Genomic DNA, 20,750 nt, shown 5'->3' with positions numbered 1-20,750 from the left:
GTCCCCTGGGAAGCTCCCCTGGCTCCCATAACGAGACCCAAAACCAGAGTGGCCAAAAAGGCAGAAGTTAATCTCCTCCTCCTGTCAGAGCCCAAGTTGAATGGTGCCGCCTCACTGCCCTGCCACCTCCCGTGACGCTGTCACACTGTGGCCGGCTGGGAGGAGAAATCGGGAAGGAAGAGGATATGAGAACCCATGCAGCACACCTGGGCCACGGCTCCCGAGAACTGTACATTTCACCTCTGCTCACACCTTAGTGGTCAGATTGCAGTCACGTGACCGTGCCTGGCTGCCGTGGAGCTTGGGAGGCTGAGCTGGCAGCAATTCCCTAATGGTGTAAAAGATGGAAGAGACCCACTGGGGACAGCTAGCTGTCTGCCAGAGGGAGTCCCGAATGGTGATTTGGAATTTGCCAGAGGGGAGGTGGAGAGGCAAGTTACATGGGGGAGGGTGGGTTAGGAAGGGAGTTTGTCCAGCAGTAGTGGGGTCTCTAGACCCCAGGCCCAGGATCGCTGGGTCACACTCAGTTACCGATCCTCCTCCATGTACGCGTCTTGATACACACAGGGCCAGTGGCAAGGGGCAGCAAGTTCTATACACTTCAGTCATGTCCGACTCTTAGCAACCCCCATGGACTGTAGCCTGCCAGGCTCCTCTGTCCATGGGATTCTTCAGGCAAGAATACTGGATCGGGTTGCCATTTCCTTCTCCAGGGGATCTTGCTGACCCAGATGATCTTTACCATCTGAGTCATCAAGGCAGCCCTTGGTGGCACGTCATCGTTAGCCGAGATGGAGCCGGATACACCAGTGCTAGCAGCTCAGCTCGTGTTCCCTCGGTGTCTAAACACAGCTCCTGTTCTTCCCACGCTCAAAACCCTTCACTGGCTGAGGTTTGTTAGGTTTTCCCACATGGATCAGTTGGAGCTGGACACCCTCCTGGAAGCAGGTTGGGGGTGGATAGTTTCCTGGGGCTGCCGATAACAAAGTCCCACACACTAGGGGAGGCTGCGCCTTAAGCAGCAGAAATGTGCAAAGTTCAAGAGGAAGGTGTCGGCAGAGCTGCTTCATTCTGAGGCTCTGCAGGAGAACCTGCTTCTGACCTCTCTCCCAGCTTTGGGGATCTGCCAGTGGTCTTTGGTGATCCCCGGCTTGTAGATGCATCACCCACATCCATGCCTTCCTCTTCACGTGGCGTTTTCCTGCTGAGTCTGCATCCAGATTCTCCCCATTTTTTTTTCTTCAGATTCTCCCCATTTTTAAGGCTGTGGTTGTGCTTGGTTGCAAAGTCATGTCGGACTCTTGCGACCCCATGGACTGTAGCCCACCGGGCTCCTCTGTCCATGGGATTCTTCAGGCAAGAATACTGGAGTGAGTTGCTATTTCCTCCCCCAGGGGATCTTCCTATCCCAGGGATCGAACTCGAGTATCTGGCATCTCTTGCACTGGCAGGCGGGTTCTTTTTACCACTGAGCCATCTGGAAAGCCCACTTTATAAGGACACTAGCCATATTTGATTAGGGTCCATCATAATGACTCTGCCTAAACTAATTACTGGAGAATTACTGTTGAAAGAGTCAGACACGACTTAGTGACTAAACCACCATCAAACTAATTACATCTACAATGACCTTATTTCCAAATAAGGTCACATTCTGAGGCATTAAAGGTTAGGACTCTAATGTAACTTTGAGGGAGGGACACAATTCAGCCTTTAACAGGGGGAATACAGAGGGCCCCCTGGCCCCATGGCTTCCCAGGATCATCCCATTAAGAATGTTGCTGTCCAGGCTGAACAAGCCGTGCTTCAAGGAGAACACTGGTTGAGTGACAGCCTCTGTAGATTGTCCTGCTTTGGGGCAGGAAGGTAGTGGGTGATGGGGAGCGATGTCAGCCCATTCAGTGCACACCGCATGCTCTTCACGTCCTGGATGCCGTGCCAGGCTCCAGGCTAGGATCTCTTCCAGGCTAGTGGGAGGTCCAGATATGGAAGTAGGTCCTGGCCCAGAAGCAGGGGGGTGGGGTGAGGGGGGGTGGGCACAGGCGAGGAGGGAGACAGCGCGAGGAAGATGCTGCAGCCATCAGTAATACTAGTCCTGTGCTTGGACTCATGCGGTAATACTAGTCATGTGCTTGGACTCATGCGGTAATACTAGTTATGTTCTTGGAATCATGCAGTAATACTAGTTCTGTTCTTGGAATCACGAGTCCAAAGTGGAGAGGCTTGTTTTGACTCTGAATTTCACGTCCTTCCGGAAGGTATTCTGCAAAGACAAAGCTTGAAAACTTGCAACTTGCTTGCTTCAAGTGTGCCCTCTGCTGGTGATCAGCAGTGCGGTACATTCCCAGACGGGATGAGCCCTGTGACTGATTCGACTACTGCACGCCGGTGGTGGGCAGGTTCTTGCAACACCCGTGCATCACTGGGTGTTGCGATTGCCATCCTGCTGAGAGAAAAGAAGAGAGGTGGAAAAATCTGACCTTCCTTTGAAAGCACAGCCAGGGTCCAGGCGCGGTGGGACCCTCTCCATGGCTCCTCTAAATGGCCCCATTACGATTTTCCAGACGTACACACTCGAGAAGTTTTGTTTTTTGCTTTTTCGTTTTTTTCCCAAAACTTATTGTGAAAATTTTCAAATATTCAGAAATACAGTGGTATAGCCAAACAGTGGGACACTATTCTTTGCTTTAAAGAAATGAGCTATCAAGCCGTAAGAAGACATGAAAAGTGGTGATGGTGGTCTAGTCGCTCAGTCATGTCCAACTCTTGTGACCCCATGGACCGTAGCCCGCCAGGCTCCTCTGTCCATGGGATTCTCCAGGCAAGAACACTGGAGTGGGTTGCCATTCCCTTCTCTAGCGGATCTTCCCAACTCAGGAATCGAACCCGGGTCTCCTGCATTGCAGGCAGATTCTTTACCAACTGAGCTACAAGGGAAGCCCCAAGAAGACATGAAGGAACCTTAAATGCTTATCACAGAGTGGAAGAAGCCAATCTGAAGAGACCAGACTCTGAAGGCTTCTCTGATGGTTCAGTGGTTAAGAATCCACCTGCCAATGCAGGGGACACAGGTTCGATCCCTGGTCAGGGAGCTGAGATCCCACATGCCGTGGGACAACTAAGCCAATGAGTAAAGCCCCCACACCTGGAGCCCGAGCTCTGCAACAAGAGAAGCCACAACGATGAGAAGCCCACACACCGCAGCAAAGAGTAGCCCCCACTTGCCGTAACTAGAGATAGCCCATGCTCAACACAGCAACAAAGACCCAACACAGTCAATAATAATAATAAAAATCAACGGATGCCAGGGATTTGGGGGTGGGGCTGTAAATAATGGGAGCACAGAGAATTTTTAGGGCAGTAAAGTTGTTTCATGTGGTGCTCTAGTGGTGGATTGGACTACAAAGAGTTGGACTATAAAGAAAGCTGAGCACCAAAGAATTGATGCTTTTGAACTGTGGTGTTGGAGAAGACTCTTGAGAGTCCCTTGGACTGCAAGGAGATCCAACCAGTCCATCCTAAAGGAGATCGATCCTAGGTGTTCATTGGAAGGACTGATGCTGAAGCTGAAACTCCAATACTTTGGCCACCTGATGTGAAGAGTTGACTCATTGGAAAAGACCCTGATGCTGGGAAGGATTGAGGGCGGGAGGAGAAGGGGACGACAGAGGATGAGATGGTTGAATGGCATCACCGACTCGATGGACATAAGTTCAAGTAATCTCCGGGTGTTGGTGATGGACAGGGAAGCCTGGCGTGCTGCAGTCCATGGGGTGCCAAAGAGTCAGACACAACCGAGTGACTGAATTGAATTGAAATATTTGTCTAAACCCATAGAGTGCACAGCACAAAGAGTGAACCCTAATTAAACTATGGGCATGAGTTAATAATAATGTATCAGTGTTGATTCATCAATTTATAACAGATGTGCCACACTAACGCTGCTGCTGCTGCTAAGTCACTTCAGTCGTGTCCGACTCTGCAGCCCCATAGCCGGCAGCCCACTAGGCTCCGCCGTCCCTGGGATTCTCCGGGCAAGAACACTGGAGTGGGTTGCCATTGCCTTCTCCAGTGCATGAAAGTGAAAAGTGAGAAGTCACTCAGTTGTGTCCAACTCTTCACGACCCCATGGACTGCAGCCTACCAGGCTCCTCCATCCATGGGATTTTCCAGTCAAGAGTACTGGAGTGGGGTGCCATTGCCTTCTCCGACACTAACGCTAGAGGTTAATAACAAGGGAACTGGGTGGGTGAAGGAGGTATCTAGGACCTCTCTGAACTTTTCACTCAATTTTTCTGTAAACCTACAACTGCCCTAAAAAGTAAAGTCTGATATATAAAAAAAGAAGCCATAAGATAACTAGGAATGAAAAAAAGTCAGTTGCATGTTGTTCTTTATTCTGAGTTCAAATTCTAGTGTTCAGAATAGTGGAGGGGAAACTGAGAAATGAAAGATTAGCTCCATGCTAAGATATGTAAGGATTCTCCTTCGTAGCCTCTGTGTCACTCCTGGCCTCGCCTGTATGTTCTATTTGAGTATGTACAGAAGGAATTCATTTGCAGACTAGGGTCTTCCCAGGTGGAGATAGTGGTAAAGAAACTGCTTGCCAATGCAGGAGACTTAAGAGACATGGGTTTGATCCCTGGGTCGGGAAGATGCCCTGAAGGAGGAAGCAGCAGCCTGCTCTAGTATTCTCGCCTGGGAAATCCCATGAACAGGGGAGCCTGGCGGGCTACAGCCCTTGAGGCCGCAAAGAGTTAGATATGACTGAGCAACTGAACACATAATCCTAGAGCCAAATTCCCTGTCTATCCTCCTATCCCTACTTTACAGATGGCCCAAAGGAGAGAACGTGCATGCAGCGTTTCATGACTGCATGATGATACAGACGTGAACCGTGCACCTTTATTTATTTACTGGCCACACCTTGAGACATGTGAAATCTTAGTTCCCCGGCCAGGGATCAAACCTGCGCCCCCTGCCTTGGAAGCATGGAATCTCAACCACTGGATGGCCAGGGAAGTCCTTGCACCTTTTTTCCTGTCTGGGCCCTATTGCCCTGATCCTGCCTTGTCCTAGTATCAATTTGTGGAGGCTGCTGTAATATCAAGAATCTTTGAACAATTAAGACCCTAAACACTGCATAGCATCTTTTTTTTTTCAATCTTAGTCATTTTATTTTTTACCTAAACACTGTGTAGTATCTTAATGGCAAATATAGACATTTAAATTTCGGGTCATTACTTCACCAACAGAACACATTTACTGATGAGGTAAAGAACCCGCCTGCCAGTGCAGGAGACATAAGAGATGCAGGTTCGATCCCTGGGTCGGAAAGATCCCCTAGAGGAGGGCCTGGCAACCCACTCCAGTATTCTTGCCTGGAGAATCCCATGGACAGAGGAGCCTGGCGGGCTACAGTCCATGGGGTTGCAAAGAGTCGGACACGACTCAAGTGACTTGGCGCGCACGCACACACACTGATCAGGTAACAGACGCAGAAGCTGCACACGCACAGTTTGTGTGTTCAATAATCTCTGTCTTTGCACACATCAGAAACTTGTTATTTTACATCTCAATGTTTTTACTAGTATCGTCCCCTGCCTACTTCCTCTGGCCTGCCCTCCTTTAGGAAAACCTAGTAAAATTGTGTTGCTATTACTTGTCACCACTCAGGACTCAGCACTTCTGACGTTGCTAAAGGGTAGATTGACCAAAGAAATAATTTGGAGGCATATTTTTATGTCGGTACCTCCTTACCTGTTCAGACGGTATGTGTATAATTTGTCCATCAGTTTGTGCCCTTTAAAAACTATGCTCCAAACAGAGAGTTTTCATTGGTTCTTGCCCACACCATTGCCTGCAAAACTTGGCCCTTTCATATCATATGCTCTTCCAAGATTCTCATCCAGAGTTTTTAATAAGCATTTTCTACAGGAAAACATATATCCTCAGCCTAAGAGGCTGGTGTGAAATCATTTGACGCAATTATTTTTAAAACTTTTGGCGAATCTTCTTGCCTCTGCTGAGTGTTTTTCTCTTGCTTTTGTCTGTTTTCCAAATATGAAAATCGCAGCTCTCACGGCCAAGTTCACACTTGGTTCACATAGTTGAAGTGTAAAATGCTCCTCCATCATCTCTGACAGCCCAGTCACGTGTGGGCCACGTTCCTTTGGCTTTCAAATGTCCCCATTATGGGAGCTGTTCCTGCAAACCCAGCACCTACTATGTGCCCGGGTAGGAGCTCAGGGAAGTGTGTTCCATGGGTCGTCAGCTCATCACAACAACCGCATGGTCGCTATTTACCCTCCTTTTACAGATGAGGAAGCCAAAGGGTGGAGAAGTCACTGATTGCAGAGGTCAAGCAGCTAGCGACCGGCGGAGCTGGTTTCAGACCCAGATAGACCGGTTTGCCTCCTCCACCCACTCTGAGTGTTCCCCACCACCCTTTGCTCCTGACCTAGGGAAGAAGCTTTGTGTTCTGTCACAAGTTAATCACTAAAGGGATGCTGCCTGTGCTCTTAAATTACACGTAATGGCCCATCTCTGGGAATCCTGCCTCCCAGGGGAGGAGCATGAAGCTGAAATACCTTTGTTTAGCTCACAGGAACCCTCCTGACCAGGCCCACCTGTTACTGGCGGGCTTCTTGACCCCCTTGCTGCTGTGATCTGCTCAATTGTTCAGCTGTGTCTGACTCTTTGCGACCCCAACGACTGTAGCCCACCAGTCTCCTCTGTCCATGGGATTTCCCAGGCAAGAATACTGGAGTGAGTGGCCATTTCCTACTCCAGGGATCTTCCCAACCCAGGGATCAAACCCATGTCTCTGAAGTCTCCTGCATTGAAGTCTCCTGCGTTGGCAGGCAGATTCTTTGCCGCTGAGCCACCCAGGAAGCCCCTGTTGCCCTCGGTAATCAATAGAGCTTGGTCAGAGGCCAGACAAGAAATTCAGGCGAGGCTTTGTTGGGGGCCCTGCTGCAGCAGTGGGGTCAAGAACAAACAACAAGTTCTCTTGCCGTGTCGCTCCCTGAAGGTGGGCAAGCTTGTTTCTAATGTGAGGGGAGGGGAGGGGTGTGTCCAGGGGTGAAGCCGAGGGGTGGCTCAGGTGGGTGCCCCCTTAGGTGATGTTTAGTGCAGGGAGAATGCACAGTACCCTGTTTTTTGCTACCCCTTTGCTTTCGCTCCGGGGCTCTTCAAAAGTAGCAGTTGGGTTTTTTTGTCTCTTTGCATTTTTTGTCCAGAATTTGCCCTGACTGCACAGCACGCAGTTATTTTTAGTCTGTGTCTTTTCTTGTGTTTTGTTGCTTGAGGAGGGGTGTGTCCAGGTGCAAGCATTGCAGCAAAGGGTCCCAGGTCCCAGGCCTGTCTCATGCCTGTGAATGACTGTAGGAGGAAGAAATTCACACACACACCCTCCCCCCCAGAGGCTGATGGGAATGAGGAAGTGTTTGACTTTACTCCCCTCCCCTTTCAGTAGAAAAGAAGCCTGAATTCTAACTCAGGCAAGATGGGTCTTTGGGACATGAGTCCACCATCATCTCGGCCTGCTGGCTTTTCAAGTCAAGTCCCTATTTCTTGACCCAGCAACTCGTCTTTTGATTTACTGGCCTGTAGAGCAGCCAGCAGTATAAGCTGGGACTCAGTAACACCGCCAGCCAATCCTGTTTCATGGACCCAGAGCACTGCGCCTTCAGAAAGCCATCGCTCTCCCTCCAGTTCTACCCACTAATGATCCCTGGCATCTCCACGCAGCACTGTAGACCAGGGTCACTGACATGATGTCTTTGGAGCCTTGTAACAGACTTGTGAGATAGGCAGTTGTCTATTACCCGAGTTTAGAGATAAGAAGACTGAGGTTTAGAGAGGTAAATAATATCAGAGCATAAGAAGAGCAGAGTGAGGATTCAAACCCGTCTCCTGCTGACCCCTGCATCAGTGCTCAGGCCGTCTGTCCTCAAAGAGAGCCCCAGTTCAAGCAAGAAACCCCCAGAATGGGTACTGCGGGCAGTCTCCATCTGTGCCAAGTACTATGTTAAGTATACATTCCTTTCGCATATTTCCATTCCTTGCAACAATCCTCAGAAATCAGATCATCTCCGTTCTTTGCAGATGAAGTCACTGATGAGGATTTCTGCTTCCAAAGAATGATGTATATGTCAGATTAAATATCCTAAAAAATCCACCCACTACGACTCAACTAGATCCTCGATAAATTACACCAAGCATTTTATATGCATTGCTGAGCTCACAAGAGGGTAAATGAAAGCATGAAAAAATGTGGTCACACACAAGAAGGAACAGTGGACTGAAAGCAGAACAGTTTCCAGTAACAAGAAATAGAAGCTCGAGCTGCTGGTGGCAAAGGCTGGTAACGGGAACCTAGAGCTGTGGGGCTTAATGGTCTCATTAAAGAGACTCTCATAAAGGCAGAGCACCAAAATTGAGACCTCTGCATTAATCTGAGACCTTGGAAGGTGGCTACACCCTTAGAGAAAATGCTGGAAACCAATGAGTCTTCACTGTGGCTGAGACAGTGATCATGGTGGCAGTTCTGAGGATGATGGTGGTGATGATGGTGGTGATGGCGATGGTGGTTCTTGAGAATTCACACCCAATATGCTCACTCTTACAGAGCCCCAGCGTTTTAACTTTTTCAGCAGGTTAGAAAAATCCCCAGCAGAAAAATTTTTAAGTGTTCTCAGATTAATTTTGCATTCTTGGTACCTAATAGAAGCAAAGACAATCTCTAGAAGAAGCAATGCCAATTTAGACTTCTCCTGATTCCTTCTCGGGTTAAACTTGACCAAAGACAAGCTCACACAGACAGAAAAAAACATACAAGTAAATAGAGTGCCATGAGTGTCAGCGGAAACAACCACCCACTTTAAGTCTCCCTAGAACTTTACTATTTAAAAAAAATATGTAATGATTTTCGGCTGTGTTGGGTCTTAGTTGCGGCAGGCGGGCTCCTCACTGTGGCTCAAAGGCTTCTCTCTAGTGGCAGCACGGGGCCTCAGTAGCTCCTTGTTGTGTGGGATCTTAGTTCCCCGACCAGGGATCGAACCTACGTCCCCTGCACTGGAAGGTGGATTCTTAACCAGGGAAGTCCTCTTAGAACTAGATGTTGAAGTTATCAGACAGCGGTATCTTAAATATGGGTCTTGAGCTTCCAGACTTAATGGAGTAACTAGACTATCTCTTCTGCTATAAACAACAGAAAATTGGACAAAATAAAACCACAGCTTCAGACACTGGACCACAGACTGCACAAGACTGAGATCCCCGAGGGAAGGGAACACCATGAACCACACAATCGCTCAGGACTTCTTCCTGGAGGCGTGGCCGTACCTCCGCAGGGGAGGGGACCCGGAGCAGAGCCGAGGAGGCAGAGCTCAGAGTCAGGGAAGCTGATTTTGTGGAGCAGAGTTACAGCATGACCCAGCAGCCCCAAATGTTACACCTATACCACTCATTGATTGAAAGAAGCAAATCATTGATATACCCAAGAAAGTGGATGAATCAGAAACCATAATCAGAGACATCATGCCAGACCCCCCAAAAGTTCAGAAATACAATATCCATGCGTGAAATCCTAGGTGTATGCCCAAAGAAGTAAAAACATGCCCATCAGAAATCTGTCCTTCCCTGGAAGTCCAGTGGTTAACACTCCATGCTCCCAGTACCGGGGATGCGGGTTTGATCCCAGGTCAGGGAACTAAGATCCCACATGCTGCAAGGCATGGCCAAAAACTATTAAATAGAACAAAAACAAAATCTTGTACATGAATGTTCAGAGCAGCCTTATTCACAGTGGCCAAAAAGTGAAAACAACCCAAATGTCCATCAACGAGGAATGTGTGAACAAAATGTGTATGTGTATACACACACAGCAGAATATTATTTGGCCATAAAGAGGAATGAAGTCTGATAAATGCCACAGTGCAGATCCACATTGAAGGCAGTATACTGAGAGAATCCAGACACAGAAGGCCACATTTTATCATTCTATCTACATGAAATGTTCAGAATAGGCGAATCCACGGAGACATAAAGTAGATTAGCATTCTTCCAGGAACTAAAGTGTTTTGGAGTGATGAAAATGTTCTGAAACTAGATAGTTGTGAAGGTTGCACGACTCAATATATTAAAAACCATTGAAAAGTACACTTTAAAAGGGTGAATATTATGGTATGTAAATTGTATCTCAGTGTTTCAGAAGCCCATGAGTTACCATCACATATGCACTAGAATGGCTAAAATTATAAAAAAAAAAATTATACCAAATGATTGTCAAGATGCAGAGCAACTGGAACTTTAACTCGTTACTGGTGGAAAAGAGGCAGTTTTCACTTAATCATATATTTAACACTTAACAGAGTAACCATACATTTATCCTATGACAAGCTATTGCAAGAGAAATGAAAACATGTCCACAAAAAGATTTTTACACTAGGGTTCATAGCATCATTATTCATAATAATGAAAAACTGCAGTCAGTAGAACTGTCTATCACCAGGCGATCAAATAAATGTTACACCTGTACCACTCACTGATTTGAAAGAAGCAAATCACTGATATACCGAACAAAGTAGATGAATCAGAAACCAGAATCAGAGACATCATGCCAGACCCCCCAAAAGTACAGAAATACAGTACCTATGAGTGAAATTCTAGAATGAACAAAAGTATATGTTTACCTAGGTCAGGGGACGGAGGATGACTGCAAAGGGTGTGGGCAATTTTTTGGAAAGATGGAAATGTACAGGAGAAAACACGCTGACCTGCCCCCCCCAATCCAACCCCCATCCAGCCAGCCAGAGGAGGGGCCTCAACACGCCTGCCAACAGGCGGCGGGAAATGAGGCCGCTGGCTGCCCACGCCAACGCCCACCAGCAGGTGGCGCTTCCGCACGGCCTGCACCAGCCCTCCGCGGGGCCCCAGGCCCGGAGCCGCCTTCCCCGGGTGTCTTGGTCTCTCCCGGCACAGACACGGGGCCGCCGTGGGGGCTGTGGGCATAACGGGCTGTGACAGCCGCTCTGCAGGCTGGCACAGTGAGGCATGACAGGCCCCCTTGCTTCGTGCCTGGCCACGGGGGCGGGTGGTGGTCCGCGGGGTGGAGCGGGATATGAAGCAGGCGCCTTCTCGGTACACTTTCCCAACAAGGCACCTTCTTGATCACGTCCAGTGTGTCCGCAGGATGTTAACACCTGGATGAAAAGAATTTGGAAGAGGCCTGGTGGGAGCAAGACCGTGCTCTGAGGAGGAAGTCGTTTCAGGGCGGGGCTTACCCCTCTGTGCTGACCCCCACCTCGCGGGGCCCAGGGGTCGCCCCCAGGTTCATACTGCCCCATCCTGGGAACTGGTTACCCCTCTGCCCAGGGCCGGCGAAGCTGGTTTCGCTCGTCCTGTGGCTGGGGTGTCTGTCTTCCTTGGTTTCTTTCGCCCATCGGAAGATGAGACCGGCACCTCCAGGGCCCGCCCTACTGCGGGGTGTGGCCCCGCATGTGGACGTGCGTAGAGAGGTGGGAAAACGGGAGGCCTGTGGTTTAGCCAGTCTTGTCTTTTTTTTTTTTTTCAGTCTTGTCTTTTTTACCAGAAGTTCTAGAGAGCTTTCCGAACCCACTTGTTCTAACAGGGCTCGAAGAGACTTCAACCCTCTTGTCCACAATTGCTGGGGTGGAACATGCCGGAGCCCGCTGGAGACAGAAGCAGCTGGGGCCATCCCCTGCATAGCAAGCTGACCAGAACTCATCGCCCCATAAAGTTCCCACTGAGGTTCCTGGGCTCAACAAATACGCCTTTGTTGACCGGACGTCCAGTGGGAACTCAAGGGGACTGAGGATAGGCTAGATGACCTTCCAGGCACCCCTGGGATGGAAGCAGGGTCCAGCCAGCCCTCATGAAGTTTCGTACTCAAGGTCACGCTGTCCTCAGCTTGTTCACATGGAAAGTGACACAGAAGGGCCTTTTGGCTCCAGACCCACCGCCGACGGCCCCGGTTTCCTCATTCCCAACTCAAATTCATGCCCAGGGAGTCTGACTAAACCAGGTCATCGTTTCAAATGGCAGTCCAGAGGTCACAGGCCCAACCCTGGTCCCTTTCGATGTGGCCAGGGGGATATGGCCCAGAGTTAACCATTGGTCCAAAGAGCTACGGACTTGCAGCAACAACAAACACATCCAGCAAAATAGCATCTGTAGGTGCTGCGCTCGTTGGGGCCAGAGCAATACTGACGAGACAAATCCAGTGATTAAAACCTTCATGAATCTGGAGTGTGTTATTGCTAGTTTGGGGTTTCTCCGGTGGCTCAGTAGTAAAGAATCCGCGTCCCAGTGTAGGACACACCGGTTTGATCCCTGGAGAAGGGAATGGCAACCCACTCCAGTATTCTTGCCTGTAGAATCCCATGGACAGAGGAGCCTGGCGGGCTGTTAGTCCATGGGGTTGCAAAAGAGTCAGACATAACTCAGTGACTAAACAACAACATTGCTAGTTGTATTTCCCAGTTGAGAAACTGAAACTTAGGGAATAGGAGTGATTTTCTCAAGGTCTGGAGCCAGGCGTTGACCCCTAAGTCCCACAGGCTGACCCCCAACCACGTGCCCAGAAGGCTGGTTAGCAGTTCCTCAGAGAGTGGACATGGGGGACAGATCTCCAATATCTCTCTAGCCTGACCTCTGCCCTGAGCCCCAGGCTCAGCTTCAAACACTGACTTGATAGCTCTGCTTGGATGGCTAACAGATGGTCAGAAAGCCTGTGTCCAGACAGCTCTATCCCAGACTTGTTCCTCTGAACTCCTTTCCAACTCCGTCAACAGCAGACCCGTCCTTCCAGCTGCTCAGGCCAAATCATGTGGCTTCATCCTTGGATTCTCTCTCTCTCATCCCACATCCAATTCCGTCAGCAAATCCTGTTGGCTGGACTTCAACATATATAAAAAATCTGACCCCTTCTTACCATCTTCTTGGCTGAGCCCTTATCTCCTGCCTAGATAACTGCATTAGCCTCCTCACTGACATACCCCTGCTTCTCCCCTTGTCCATGCCCATTCATTAACACCGCAGCCCCGGAAACCAAGTTCAAGTGCAAGTCAGACTGTCCTTGTCCTTCAAACCCTCCAATGGTTTCCAACTCAAGTAGAGTGAAGCTGGTTGTCTTCCAAGGCCCGTCGGACCTCGTGGATTGATATCTGTCTCTCTGATCTCCTCTTCTACCTTCTGACCCCCCACCACCCGCTACTCATTCCACCCCAACCCTGCTCACTTCCCTGCTCTTCACTGAGCATGCCAAATACACTCCTGCCTCAGGGCCTTTGCACCAGCTATTCTCTCAGCTTAAGAGGTTCTTTCTCTGAATATCACTGTAGCCAACTCTGTCAACTCCTTAGGGACACATCTCAAAAGCTACCTTCTTTTGAGACGAGGCCCTTTCTGCCCCTAAATAAAATGGGAACACCCCTCCTCCATGGCTCCAGCTCCTCCCTCCTCTCCTGCTTTATTTTTTCCCACAGCACCCATCGCCTGATGCATATATGTATCCCCTGCCACTAGAGTGTATGTCCCTTAAGGTCAGGGACTTGGCTTTGTTTGCCTCTGTTCCCGGAGCCCTAAACAGTATGTGACATGTGTTTGTTGCACGAGATTGATGAAGGAGGGGGCGTGAGTTTCATAAGCTGAGCTGGTCCACCCAGCGTTCAGACATACTCAGGGCACATCGCGAGAGCAAGTGGGTGAACCCACTGAGGTCTTGTTTGTGTGATAACTGGAGAGCTGCTGGGGAAAAACTGCCGGTGGGGAAAATGACAGTCCAGACACACAGTATTTCCTGGTCTTAGTGGCTTGGTTGATGACGGAGAGAGCTGTGGCTAGCTCCACGGGGCTCCCTTAGAGATCCAGGGGATGGCACTGGAAGCCCAAGCACCAGCATCCCTGGGAGCCACAGGGAGTACCAGGCAGCCTGTCTCTGCGGTGGTCCCTGAGAGATGCCCCTCAGGGTCAGAGAGCTTGACCGGCCTGTGTGTGCAAGCGTGACACCTGCCTCCTGGGAGTGACGGGGCCGAGAGGCCAGCACAACACCTCCTGAATCACAGCCATCTTCCAGCCCCCATAACTCATGTATTAAGGCCTAAAGACCTCTTCCTGGCAGATTCAAAGGTGATGGGATGTGACTTCTGCCCCAAACGGCTCACATTCTGTAAGGGGGAGCGTGGTTCATTCATGTGATGCATGTTTACCAAGAGCCCCCAGCACGCCAGGCACCGTGCTAAGCCCTGGGCTGCAGCTGTTAACAAGACATGCAGGCTCGCCGGAGGATGGAAATAAACCAGCAAATAAACACAGGACGAGATCAACACGAGCAGACATGAACGTTACCGAGAAAATGACTAGGAGAGCTGTTTGGTTCTATGCAGCATTTTATGTTTGTATGCCAGCATTTTTAATGGCGACTTGGATGAAGTTCTAAATTACAAGCTTCTTAGCATGCTGTAGAGCATAGGTTGTTTTTGTTCGTCATTTGCTGGGTTGTGTCTGACTCTTTGCGACCCCATTAGTACAGCATGTCAGGCTCTCCTGCCCTTCGCTATCTCCCAGAGTTTGCTCAAATTCATGCCCATTGAGTCCGTGATGCTATTTAACCATCTCATCCTCTGCTGCCCTCTTCTCCTTTTGGCTTCAGTCTTTCCCAGCATCAGAGTCTTTTCCAATGGGTTGGCTCTTTGTATAAGGTGGCCAAAGTATTGGAACTTCAGCTTTAGCATCAGTCCTTCCAATGAGTATTCAGGGTTGATTTCCTTTAGGATGGACTGATTTGATCTCCTTGCAGTCTAAGGGACTGCACCCAAATCCCAATCTGAGAGCATAGGGAGCTCTGCCTAACGCACTGTGGTGATGTGATTGGGAAGGAAGTCCAAAGCGGGGGATATGTGTGTGTGTGTGGCTGGTGCACTTTGCTGAACATCAGAAACTTACACAACATCGTAAAGCAAATATACTCCCATAAAAATTAAAAAAAATAAGTGCTTCTCAGGTCTCCAGCACATTAGAGCCAGACCCAGGACCCAGACAATCAGCAGGATGGAATTTAGCCATGACAAGCTGTCCAGATCTGGAGTCAGGCCCCGAGATCCATTACACGAGCTTGGAAGGTCAGAGTCGACAGAGCGTGGATACAGAATGTGGAGGATTTTGTTCACCACAAGTCAAGGACAGTGTGGCTACTCACTACCATTCATTCCACGAATGTTGGGTGGATGTTATGGCGCCTGATACTGTTCTGGGCAGTGAAATGACAAAACAAGATCCTGTCCTTATGGAGCTTACATTCTGGTGGGAGGACAGAAAAAAAACAAGTGAGTCTGGGCCTATAGATGGTGACGGGTGCCAGCGATCAGGGAAGGAGGGCTCAGTGAGTGTTTGGGGAGAGGATCTGCAATCTAAGGTGGGGTGACCAGGGTCACTCAGTTCTCAGGGGAGCAGGCTCTGATTTGTAGATGGTGCTTGTGTGTGCTAAGTCACTTCGGTTGTGTACCACTCTTTGCAACTCCATGGACTGTAGCCCACCAGGCTCCTCTGTCTGTGGGGATTCTCCAGGCAAGAACACTGGAGTGCGTTGCCACGCCTTCCTCCAGGGGATCTTCCCCACCCAGGAATCGAATTCACATCTCTTAATGTCTTCTGAATTGGCAGGCAGGTTCTTTACTTCCAACACCACCTGGGAAGCTCAATTTGGAGATTAGGGTGGGGGTATTTATTGGGGAGTGCAGTTGGGATCCCCAAGTGTAGGAGGAGGAGGGGAGGGAAGCAGGATTGGGCATTGGGAGAAGTTGAACTGAGACTCAGGCCAAAAGCCTCAGCCAACCTCCAGGGAGCTGTGGACACAGATGAGCCTTCAGAATTGTCTCAGATCTGACTTTTATACCCTGTGCTGACCTGTCATCGGACGAGGCTGCCTTGGAAGGACATGCGTCCTTAAACAGGAGGTTTTCTTCAGCAAATGGTCATGGTGGTGGTTTAGCCACTCAGTTGTGTCTGACTCTTTGTGACTCCATGGACTGTAGCTTGCCAGGCTCCTTTGTCGATGGGATTTACCACAAAAGAAATACTGGAGTGGGTTGCCATTTCCTTCTCCAGGAGATCTTCTCGACCTAGGGATGGAACCCTGATCTCCTGCATTGCAGGCAGATTCTTTACCAACTGAGCCACCTGGGATGCAGAGACAATCTTCAAAGGGGCTGAGAGCAAGGTGCCTCCCAGCAGCCAGAGGACCAGCCCTCCACTCCTGCAGAGGGGTCTGGACAAGGCCTCACGGTGTCCACTACCGCAGGAAGACTTCAATGAGAAGATGCTGACATAGAATCTGGAGGCCTGAGGACCAAAACCTTCCCAGGCAGAGGAAACAGCAAGTGCATGGGTCCTGAGGAGGAAGGCTGCTCGAGTGGTCCAGGAGACTGGAGCAGAGTTGGGGAGGGGAGGGGAAGGGGGAGCGGGCTTGGCATTGACTGTCCAGGCCTTTGCAAGGACTGTGACTTCTCCTGGAAGTCGGACTGGTGCCTCTGGAGGTGTTGGTGGAGGAAATGCTACACCTCAGTTATAGGTTGGTGGAAATAAAGAGGTAACTTTTCTCATCCTCTTTTATGGCCCCCCTCCATCCTTTCCAAGGATCTCTCAGGAATCTGTGGACCCAGATGAAGAACCCCTGTATTGCACCCATTTTGCTGATGAGATGAACAAACCAGGGTACAGAGAGGTGAAGAGATTTGCTCAAACCAGGCAGTACTTAGCTGAGCTGAGAGCCCCTTGAACGGCAAGGAGATCAGAACAGTCCATCCTAAAGGAAGTCAGCCCTGAATATTCATTGGAAGGACTGAAGCTGAAACTCCAATACTTTGGCCACCTGATGCAAAGAGCCAACTCATTAGAAAAGACCCTGATACCGGGAAAGATTGAGGGCAGGAGGAGAGAAGGGGGCGACAGGGGACGAGATGGTGGAATGGCATCACCGACTCAATGGACATGAGTTTGAGCCAGCTCTGGGGGCTGGTGAAGGACAGGGAAGCCTGGCATGCCGCAGTCCGTGGGGTCACAAAGGGTCAGATACGCCTGAGTGGCTGAACAACAGCGACGACCACCACCGAGCGCCGGGGCTGTGCGGTCCCGAAGCCCACTTTGGACTTCACCTTCCATCTGTAAATTGGAGATAAACCCGCTCACCTGGCTGGGCTGATGGGAGGACTCCATGCAATGTCTGCGTTGAGGCCTGGTCCACGGAGGCCTCCGTAAACCGCCGCCCCTGGAGCCCATGACACTACGGTGAGGTGGAGGGCAGATAGTGAGAACGGGCTGCTGGTGCTTGCTCTGTAGCAGGCAGCTTCCGGCATCACCTGAGGCTGTTTTCGGGGAACCCAGTCCTCTCCCCTGTGCTGCAAGGGGCCAGCTGCACGCTGGGGCAGGTGGGTGGGGCGGGGGCTGGCTGGTCACCGAGGCACCACAAGGGAGGAAGACAGGCTTCCCTGACCTTGAGGCAGACCTGCCACGCAAGCCAGCCTCCTAAGAGGGATTGCACTGGATCGGTCTCTTGATTCTGTCCACGTGGCCGGGCGCGCAGGACGAACAGCACGGGAGATGCCGAAAGGAAGGACGTGTGCTGGGATCCAGGCTTCCTTCATGAGGAATTGGCTGCAGGAGGTCCAATGCCTTTTGCCTCTTGATCCACGCATGGCATGGCCACATTCCACTGAGACCCCATAGGGTCCTGGAGGTCCCCGGGGCTGAAGCTGACCCCTCTCAGCTTGGGTGCCCCAAAAGGACCTGATGGAGACCTGCTGTCTGATGGAGCCGGGATAGGTCTCGGGCAAGGAGGGGTGTCGGGGGCCACAGAGGGAGGAGCAGAGTGCTGGGGCCGATGGGGGGACAAAGGGGCGCGCTGGCATCCTTGGACCCAGGTTCAAGTCCATTGTGTCAGGCAGCTTAACCTCTGCGAGGCTGTTTTCCAGCTGTAATATGGGACCGTAACACCACCTAGCTCAGGGTTACCAAAAGGAGAGGAGTCAGCAGAGGAATGTTTGTGAAGACCCATCCCTCCCGCCCCCAACTCGCTGTCGGCACAGAAGCACCAGGCGTGCTGCGTGCAGTCGCTCAGTCATGTTCAACACTTTGTGGCCCCGTGGACTGTAGCCCACCAGGCTCCTCCATCCATGGGGTTTTCCAGGCAAGAATACTGCAGTGAGTTGCCGTGCAGCACCAGGAACAGTGGGTCATTGGGCCTTGGGGTCACATCCCTTAGGCTTAAAGACCAGCTCTGCCTCTGACTAGCAATGGCTCTTGGCAAAATTGCCTACATTTCCCAAGGCTGAGTCATGAGGTCTGTATATAATAAGCATGTCATCATCCCAGAACTGTTGTTAGAATTAAATGAGATAATTCATTAAAGTCCTTGGCACATAAGATATACTTCACAAATATTAGCTATTACTACATTTTTTTAAAAAAAAAAGTGCTTTCAGGATATCCAGGACTCATGAATGGGGAAAACCACACCAGTTACTGGGACTTGAAGGGACCCCAAACCACTAATACAGAATTTGACACAGGAAAGATAAAGTTCTCCATTCAAGTTTAAGACGTCAGTTCCGTATAAATATTTTTCCGTTTCTGACTTACAGAAGCTGCCTCTCCCTGTAACTTAAGCCCTCGGAGCCTTTGGAAGGAAATGTCAAATGAGAAAACCTTGCGTGTCCTGACTTAAGGAATTCAGCTGTTTCTTTTTTCAGTCAACAAACACTTAGTGAGCCCTGTGGGTATGCCTGCCTATGGGTGTGGTCTAGGGGTTGCCAGGGGGAAATGCCCAGGCCTTTGTCCCCAAGGAATTCGCTGTCTGAGGCCCTGGGACCTTCCCGATTGAGAGTTCAGTTCAACAGCCTAAAATTCACCAACTGGTTGTCTTCCTTCCACCCAGAAACACAGTGGGAAATGGATATTCTAGAGCAGTTTTCCAACAACCATTTCTTGGAATCGTAAATGTCTGAGAGTTGCTGCAATACTTTAGATTATCTTGTTTTCTTTATCCACTGAAGCCAAGATTTTAATGCTACATCTGTGTGAGTATCTTTTGATAATAAAAACCAAATGTTGCCGGTGGAAATGACTGGAAATTACACTTTGGATCAGAATGTGGGGTTTTAGATTCCCACTTGGAAGGCAGTGCTGAGAAACAAACACACAGGACGTTTTCCCTATAAATCACCTCGGATGTTGCAACACTCCTCTTCTCTCCCAGCCGGCATCAGGAGGCCTGGGATGAAGTGTCCTGGGGGAAGGAGTCATGGTTGGTAGTAAATATCCTGCAGCCAAAATGACACGCCCACCTCCCACCTACTCTGGCTTGTCCCATCAGCCACTAGAGCTCTCTCCACCTGGCTGTCCACAAGCGTCTCAAACTCGACACGTCCAAAAAGTCACCAGGTTCTCCAAACCCGGCTCTGCTATCTGCAAACGCCACGTTGGTGAGAGGCACTGCCTCGTCCTGGGCTGGAAATCTGGGAATCCTTCCTGACCTCCCCCTCCCCTGCCCGTGCTGCTCTCATAGCTGTCAGATGCCGGCCCTTTTCTCTCTGATTTAGTCCCCTCGTCTGGGGGGTGGAGTCTGTTTGACATCTGATTAAATAAAGCATCCAAGAGCTATTTCAGCAAACATCGGCGGGTGCCAACGTTGTGTCAAATCCTGACTCCGCCGTTGACCCTGGCCCCTGTCCTGGTTGGGGTCCTCCTCCGGAGGACCATCTCATCCTCTGTCGTCCCCTTCTCCTCCCGCTTTCAATCTTTCCCAGCATCAGGGTCTCTTCCAATGAGTCAGATCTTTGCATCAAGTGGCCAAAGTATTGGAGCTTCAGTTTCAGTCCTTCTAATGTGGCTCAGAGGGTAAAGCGTCTGCCTTCAATGCAGGAGACCTGGGTTCGATCCCTGGGTGGGGAAGATCCCCTGGAGAAAGAAATGGCAACCCACTCCAGTATTCTTGCCTGGAAAACCCCATGGATGGAGAAGCCTGGTGGGCTAGCTACAGTCCATGGACTCACAAAGAGTTGGACACGATTGAGTGACTTCACTAATGAATATTCAGGACTGATCTCTTTTAGGATGGACTGGTTTGATCTCCTTGCTGTCCAAGGGACTCTCAAGAGTCTTCTCCAACACCACAGTTCAAAAGCATCAATTCTTCGGCAGTCAGCCTTCTTTACGGTCCAACTCTCACATCCATACCTGATTACTAGAAAAACCATAGCTTTGACTACATGAATCTTTGCCTTAGAAAGCAGCTAGGAACTAAATATTTGTTGGGTGAATTTACCTAAACCTGCTCCCCTACCAGTCTGCCCATGACACCCAGAAGGCAAAGTTGACAAATTCAGTGTGGTTTTGTCAACATGGTGACCCCTCTAGTGGAATCTTAAGAGCAGCTGATGTTTGCTGCACCCCTGCTTTTTCCAAAGCATTTTGCTTGAACTGGTTCATGTGTAGCCTGACTACAACCTGTGGGCTACACAGTATAATCACACCCATTTGCAGGTGAGGAATTGAGACCGGGGTCAACGAGGTTGCTGGTCCGAGGTCACTCGGTGGGTCAACGGCGGAGTCAGGATTTGACACAACGTTGGCACCCGCCGATGTTTGCTGAAATAGCTCTTGGATGCTTTATTTAATCAGATGTCAAACAGACTCCACCCCCCAGCCGCTCCCACCCACCCACCCCCAAA

This window comes from Cervus canadensis, chromosome 21, assembly GCF_019320065.1.
Source record: "Cervus canadensis isolate Bull #8, Minnesota chromosome 21, ASM1932006v1, whole genome shotgun sequence".
Lineage (NCBI taxonomy): Eukaryota > Metazoa > Chordata > Mammalia > Artiodactyla > Cervidae > Cervus > Cervus canadensis.
Note: the sequence above shows the minus strand (reverse complement) of the source record.